An 8973-nucleotide genomic window follows, 5' to 3' on the forward strand; every position below is an offset into this window, starting at 1 on the left:
CATGCAAGATTCCAAGAAAGGTTTTCTACCTTTTAGCCATGGAATCACTCTGTCTCAGGATATGTGTCCCAAAACACCTATTGAGATAGAAGCTATGAGAAGGATCCCTTATGCATCAGCAGTTGGGAGTCTCATATATGCCATGTTATGCACAAGGCCCGATATTTGCTTTGCCGTTGGCATGGTAGCAAGGTATCAGTCTAACCCTGGTCAAGGACACTGGATTGCGGTAAAGAAAATACTCAAGTATCTGAGAAGAACTAAGGAGTATTCTCTAGTTTACCAGGCATCCGAGATGTATCCTTTGGGTTACACTGATTCAGACTTTCAGTCTGATCGGGATTCGAGGAAATCAACCTCTGGATATGTGTTTACATTAGGAGGTGGAGCCGTAATTTGGAAGAGTGTGAAGCAGAAATGCATCGTGGACTCTACCATGGAAGCTGAATATGTGGCAGCATCAGAAGCCGCAAAGGAAGCAGTATGGTTCAGAAACTTTCTTATTGATTTGAATGTGATTCCGAGTATGCCCAAGAGCATCACTGTTTATTGTGACAACTCTGGTGCTGTGGCAAACTCAAGGGAACCACGTGCCCACAAGGCAAGCAAACACATAGAGAGGAAATATCACATCATTCGTGATATAGTGCGGAGAGGAGACATTGAAGTGGTCAAGATCGCATCAGAAAACAAAGGATTAGGTGTTCGATTGACCTAGACCCGCTTTCAGTATAAGTGGGAGGATTTTGCAGTTTTGGTATACTCGAAAGTTGTTTTGAGTATAAGTGGGAGATTGTTAGAGTTTAGTATACTGAAAGCATCTCTTTTATCCATTTTTACCATTTAATGAGAAAGAATATTTTGTTACAATGTGTTTTGCTTATGGGTTACTTATGTATTTATGAGATGTTGAAATAAGTTTTTCATTTAAATACATAGTTTAAGCAAAATGAGTCTAAGTCTTCTGCAAAGTAGACAAGTTGTGAGCGGCGTTCACAGTAGGTAACTTGTCGGTTCTTGCAGAAGGAAAATTGTTTGACAACCTAGATAGGCTTTGACCACCTATCGCGAAAGGTTGCGACGTCAGTCCGGAAGTTTCCTTGCCTAAGGAAATGAACGACGTCGGTGTGGTATAGCACTGAAAGGATCAAACAGTGAGATAAGTCTTTCTTGGCTATTTACTGAAAGACGAGGTCTCGGTGATTGTCATTTCTTAATCATTGTTGACATAGCATTGAGCATACGATATTAATTGAAAACTACTTTGACTTATCAAATGGTGAGGGTATTTCGTTGCCCAAGAATCCTGATAGATTGGGTAGTGATCGTTAATGTCTAAGTGGTGCTAGTATTGTTATTGCAATGAATCGTGTGCTGGGAGAGGCCAGTCTGATAATATCCTCAAGAGGTGTTTAGAAAAAGGTTTTATTATTCAGAAAACTGGCCAGTTGGAATTTATTCCATGAATAATAAATAATGTTTCTGAACTAGACCACTCTTGGAAAAAGAAATTAATTAATAAAAGTCAGATAGCAGACTTGATATTAATTAATGGATATTTATATCTTTAACACGGGAAATGATTTAATTAAAGAGGAAGTCCCGGAATACTCGTAATTTCGGTTTGGACGGGCAGTCAATATTATATCTATAGTGGATGATAATAATATTTAAGTTTGGGCTTGAATTAAATTAGTTTTAATTAGTGAAAGCCTGAACTATGGCCCAATCCAATCCTCCACAGATCCCTGGTCTGGCCCAAAATAATTAACTTAGTATAAAAGGGAGAAGAAGAGAAGACAGAAATAATTCTACCGATATTTTTCGTTCTCTGCAATCTGTGAGAGAGAGTGAATTTTCGGTATTTAGGGTTCTTCAATTCTTCTCCGGCTTTTGAGGATTTGACAAGCTTTGCCCACACAAAGGTCAATTCCAAGTTAAAGGGAACGGATCAGAAGATCCGTGGTAGAGATCAATTGAAGAAGGAGTCTGAATTCAACTCTTGAATTTCTACGGTATGTTGTTATTAATTGCATATATTCAGTATGATCTGTGATTATATGCTTATGAACATGTTTCTAGTTTACAATCTGAAAAAGCATGTTTAGATGTAAATCTTTCAATCATACTAAATAAATTTCCGCTGCAAAACCAACAATTCCATGTAGACTTCTTCTTCCAGATCACCATTCAGAAAAGCAGTTTTCACATCCATTTGATGTAGCTCCAAGTCGAAATGGGCTACAAGTGCCAAAACAATTCTAAGTGAGTCCTTCTTTGATACAGGAGAGAAGGTCTCCTTATAATCAACACCACCTTTCTGAGTGTAACCTTTGGCAACAAGTCTGGCTTTAAATCGTTCGATTAAACCGTTCATGTCGAATTTGGTCTTGAAGACCCATTTACACCCAATGCACTTGTGTCCATCAGGCAATGCGACAAGGTCCCAGACTTCATTAAAATCCATAGATTTCAACTCTTCTATCATGGCATCAACCCATTTATTAGAATTATTACTCTTAATGGCTAGTGAATATGAAACTGGATCGTTGTGTATCCCTATATCACATTCAGATTTTTGGAGATATACCAAATAGTCATCAAAAATTGCCGATTTTCGTTCTCGTTGAGAACGCCTTAGTGGCACTTCTGGAGGTGGCTCTTCCACATCTATTTCAATGACTTCGGCATCTTCATTAAGTGGTTGGTCATTCAAGTGTTCAATATTGTTAGGTTGTTCAACAATATTTGGTACACTTGATTCTTGAGGAATTAAGGGAAGAGGGAATTCTACCCTTATTTCACTAATGACCGCATTACGAGTGTCAGAACTTCCCACTGATCTCACCATTCTCAAAGAATCTTGCATTTCCAGTTTCAACAATTCTCATGCTATGATTAGGACAATAAAACCTATATCCTTTGGATTTTTCCAGGTAACCAATAAAGTAACCGCTTACTGTTCTGAAATCCAATTTCTTTTCTTGCGGGGAGTATACTCTAGCCTCCGCTGGACAGCCCCAAACATGAAGGTGCTGTAAACTGGGTTTCCTACCTGTCTAAGGTTCAAAAGGAGTCTTTGGCATAGCCTTACTAGGAACCCGGTTTAATACATACATAGCGGTTCTTAGAGCATACATCCACAACGATATGGGCAAGGTAGAATTGCTTAACATACGTCTAACCATTTCCATGAGAGTTCGGTTACGTCTTTCAGCAACACCATTCTGTTGAGGCGTACCAGGCATTGTGTATTGCGCACAAATGCCATGCTTTTCTAAGTATTTGGCAAACGGTCCAGATAATTGACCCATTTCAGTGGTACGACCATAAAATTCACCACCCCTATCAGATCGAACAATCTTCACCTTTCTATTTAATTGTCTTTCAACCTCAGTCACAAAATGTTCAAGTGTTTCTGCTGCCTGAGATTTTTCATGCAATAAATAAATATATCCATAACGCGAATAATCGTCAATAAAGGTGATAAAATACTTTTCTCCACCAAAAGTTGGGACATCAAAAGGTCCACAAATATCTGTATGTATAATTTCAAGGAGCTCAGTGCTTCTTGTGGCATTTTTCTTATTGTGTTTGGTTTGTTTACCTTTAATACAATCCACACAAACAGTAAAGTCTGTAAAGTCTAAATTCGAAAGAATATTATCCTTTACAAGCCTCTTAATTCTTTCACTGGAAATGTGTCCCAGTCTTTTATGTCATAAGAATGATGAATTTTCATTCATCGCACTATGTTTGGTTTCGTCATTATTTTGCAGGGTTATACATGCTTCTGAATTATTAAGAAATAATTGGTATAAACCATCAACAATAAAACCAGAAGCAATAATATTGGAATTCTTAAATAAAGTAAAACAATTATTCCCAAACTCAAAATTAAACCCATCATAATCAAGTTTCGAAACAGAAATTAAATTTCTAGAAAGAGTCGGAACATAAAGGGTGTGATACAAGTCCAAATGAAAACCATTATCTAAAATTAATCGGTATGTCCCAATAGCTTCGACTGGAGCCTTATTCCGATTTCCCATAAGCAAGAAGTTCTCATTTGGTCTTGTGGTTTGGGTCATAAGGAATCCCTGCAAGGAATTCGAAACATGAACATTAGCACCAGATTCAATCCACCAAGTATTAGACGGAACAACGATCATATTTGATTCAAAAAAGCTTGTGAATCCTAAAAATTCACCTTTCTTTTCGAACCACTGACGATGTCTGTCGCAGTCCTTCTGAAAGTGTCCATCCTTTCCACAGAAACGACACTTGTCATTATTGCCCTTCTTCTTAAGCTTGGTTTGAGAGTTCACATTCCTTTTGGGAGGTGCACGTTTCTTGCCTTTGTTTGGCAAATTCCCAACTTTCTTAGATGCTCCTTCAGTTGCAATGTGAGCATGAGATGAACTCATTCCATGCTCCTTCAGCCTTTGCTCCTCTTGGACCAACATATTTCCCAATTCATTTAGAGTCCACTTATCCTTTATAGTGTTATAGTGAATTTGGAATGGCCCATACTGAGGAGGCAAGGAAGTTAGAATGAATTGGACAAGGAAACCCTCATCCACCGGTAATCCTAACTTTCCCAGCTTGGAAGCAGTGTTGTTCATGTCCATCACATGCTCGTACATGGTCCGAGAACCATCATATCGCATGCTCATAAGATCCTTCATAAGTTTTCCTGCAAGAGACTTGTCTGCAGTTTTGAAGCGATCTTCAACATTCTTCAAATATTCCTTTGCAACTTCAGTCGCTGGGAGGCTTGCCTCAATATTATCGGCAATAGACATTCTGATGAACTGCAAACTTAGCCTGATAGATTTTTCCCAAGCATTATGGGCAGTGATCTCAGCCGAACTACTTTCATCAGAAAGATCAGTTGGCTTATCATTCAACAATGCTAGGTCTAAGTCCATCACTCCCAGGGTGAACTCAAGTTTCTCTTTCCATTCAGAGAAGTTGGTTCCATTAAGTTGGGGAACTTTTGAAGTAAACAAACTAGTAGAAAATGATGCTGCAATTATAGGGAAAATTAAGAACATGAGTGCTCACATAAAGCTTTGAATAATAACACAAACATTAATTTGAAAATCCATATAAAAAGACATAATTATGAAAAACTCCTTTGGGTAGTTTTGCATACAATAATAAACATCATGCTTTCAATATTCACTAATTCAGTAATTGAGTAATAATAAATTGGCGTTACCTTTGGGTAATCGATACCAATTAAATTATTAACTCCATTAGTGTTCATTATGTCGCAAAGACTATTTCCTTTGGGAATCTAGACCTTTTATGACAAACAAACTATTTAGATAATGAATAGCCAAAACAAGCATGATGATTAATTGCATATATAGATTTTCATATTAACTTGATTATAAACTCTTCTTATTTTACCTCACTTTGGTGATTGCAAAATAAACATAATATATTCAAGAATGTAAAGTGATTAATTGCTTAAGCAGATTTTTACTTAATTTGATTATAAACTCTTATTATTTCACCTCACTTTGGTGATTGTAAAATAAACATAATATAATCAAGAACATATAATAATTAATTGCTTAAACGAATTTTCATATGAGTTTGATTATAGACTCTCCTTATTTAGCCTCACTTTAGTGATTGCAAAATAAATATAATATAATCAATAATACATTAATTTCAATGTAATTAAAATTTGAGAGAAACATACACACAATCTCTCTCACAAATTTATGGCATCAGATAACAATCCTTTATACACAACATATTGTGAATATATATCGAATATAATCACACAGAATGAACAACATCAATTAATAAGGTAATTGACCTGTACTTCGCAAATATATTATTCGAATAGAACTAATCAAACTAAATAGCAAAACCATTCAAACACTGCCTCTATAGTAGTACAGGAACAAGAAATCATAAAGACAGTAATTGATACATACTCAAATCATGCGAATAACATAAACAAAACTGAATTACCAATTGCAAAATTGCAATTCTCAGAATACATTCACAATGTATACAAACATAATTCATCAGCTTAACACAAATTTGGTAAACGTGCATATACACAGTTACTATACCCAAATGAATCTCAATATATTTAAATTGTGGCACTAGATAATAGACACAATTAATTTTCTCACGACGCGTAGAATTAAAGCAAAAGACATAAAATTATGGTTTCAATAATACGAAAATACATGAGTTCTCAACCATGCTCTGATACCACATGTTGGACATTATTTATCATCATATATTCAAGATTACATAATTGAATATAAATAAAGCAAGATCTTCGAACAACATGTATTTCACGTAAACCATAATCATAATAGGATCGAGACATACCTTTGCGATCCATAGCGGAAGCGATTGAGGAAGGAGGAGACGAACTTCCCCGGACTTTCTTTGGCGTAGTGGCGTAACTCCAACTCCAAGGATTTGTTTCTCTCTCTTTCCCTCGTTTATGTGTTCTCTTGATGTGTGTTATTTGATGGGATCACCACACTTGTATTTATAGGCAGAGAGAGGACAAACCCTAATGATCAAACCCTAAAAGCCCTTTCCATCAAAGAGGCCCAAAATAATTAGTAAATACGTTTCTTATTGACCAGGAATATAATCTTCCGTCTATTAATATTACTAATTGATCAAAATCAATTCTAATCAAATCTTAATAATATATACGCACAATTCTTTATTTGATGAACAAGGGAATGAATATTCATTCCATAAAAAGATTATATAATCAATCTTTTCCATTCATTGGCAATCAATTGACATACATATACATATATATATATATATATATACATGAATATATATTCTCTTTGGAGCAATATAACATGATTATTTGATTAATTGATATGTGACAATAATTAATTGATAGTCAATTAATTAGGGTAAATGTGTCTTATACCAAATAATGTATTATAATAAAATCCAATTCTATTTAGGATTCTATCACATGTCACATATGTGAGACACAAAACTTACAGTGCACCCCTCCACATTAGAGGATCCCAACACATATATGTGTCGCTGTGTGTGTTTATATGTGGTGTTGTGTGTGAGTGTGTGCATATGTGTTAGCGTGCATGTGTGTGTGATGGGATGTGTGTGTGCGCATATGTGTTTGTGTGTGTGTTTTCAAAATTGTAATTTTATTATAAAATTTAATATTAAATTTAAATATAATAAAACAATATATATACAATTTTGTTAAATTTTAATATATGAAGAAAGGAAAATGAAATGGAAAAGTCATTTCTTAGCTAAACGGATGGAATAAGTATTCCCTTGTGGAATGGAATTGCCATTTCAAATGGAATGGTGACATCATTCCATTCCCCATTTTACCAAGCAAAGATAATGAAATGGTGATGTCCTAAGAAAATAATTTTACCAAGCAAAAAAATAAAATAAAGATAGAAATGTCATTTCATTTCTCATTTTATTCCATCATATCAAATAGGGCCTAAACGTACGAACTATTGAGTGCAAGCTCTACTAGTGGACATAATTATATTACTCATGTAATATTAATGCTAAAATATTTTTCTCCAACTTTCTCAAATTTTCCAACATGATACTAAAAGCAATGGGGACCACTAATATATGACAATACAAATCTAGTCAGCATCATTTTGTAGAAATCGTGAGCACTAGAATACACACAAGCAGAATTAAATCTAGTCAGCATCCCAGATCAAATCAGGCTGACCTCGGAGGGTAGCCTTTCATCGGCCGCCGACCCAACTCCGTCTGCTCCCTGCCTCATCCCAACCAGCGGCGGCGTAAATGAAGTTTCTGTTCTTTTTTTGGGCCTACAGTGTTGGGACACATTTTATCAATTAGACTTATAGCCCACTAACGAAGCTTGAGTAGTAGTACTCCTTAACTTAGATTGCGAGATGTCATTTTTCATTTAACATTTTTCCCATCGGTAGTAGTATCGAATATTCTCTTCGTCCTTAATAATTTGTTATTATTTGACTCGGAACAGATTTTAAAAAATACTCCCTTCATCCTACAATAATTGTCACTCTTTTCCATTTTCGTCCGTTAGGCGTGGCTGTGGCGTGGCTGGACACATGGGTGGACACACATGTGATTATAAGGAGGGGCGTAAGCCCTTTCCTAACAAATTTTTTTCAATATTTTAGTTATATAATATTATGATTTTGTTGGTATTTAATGTAAAATGAAATGCAAAAGCCCCTAATAAAATAATAAAATATAGAAAAATTATTATCTCATACTACAAAATTTGAAATGTATAGCCCCTACTGTAACATTTTTCTGCATTTGCCCCTGGCTGGACAATTTTTATGTAACTGAGGCATGATCGTGATGACTAAGCGAGATATTTTGGCCGGAGACTCTAACAATTTGCCTCAGTTAAAAGTTAAACTTTAGACTTTAGAATCCTGACGAATCATATTTGGAGACGAGTGCTATGGTTTCATCGCTTTTTTTCAAGGAGAAATTTTAAAAAAAAAATTATAAATAAAGATGTGAATGAGAAGGGCAAACACTAGTACTTTTAACTTGTCTCGTCAACTCAATTATGGGGCCGGTTACTGTCCAAAACATTGCAATTTAGGATACATGCCAACTTTGAAATCACATCTAAACTGAAGAAAGGAAATCTGAGAAATGAAATATACCTGGATGAAGACTAGTCCTTGATGATAATTAATGGGACATGGGAGACTTTGTGGAAATCATGTCCTGATGGTGATACTCTTTCTCTCAATTCCGGCATTTGTTTAATTACGAGTTTCTGAAGGGTAGAAATGCCACTCAATCCCTGCGGAACCATCTCCAGACGAGAACACTTTTCGATATGTAATTGGGAAAGAAGGGGCATAGCTCCTGCCTCCACTCTCCACTCTCCACTCCCTCAGCTTTGATAAACCAATTATTGTTAGCCTCTTGAGGCTAAGAAAACTT

The sequence above is a fragment of the Salvia hispanica genome, chromosome 6 (assembly GCF_023119035.1).
Source record: "Salvia hispanica cultivar TCC Black 2014 chromosome 6, UniMelb_Shisp_WGS_1.0, whole genome shotgun sequence".
Taxonomy (NCBI): domain Eukaryota; kingdom Viridiplantae; phylum Streptophyta; class Magnoliopsida; order Lamiales; family Lamiaceae; genus Salvia; species Salvia hispanica.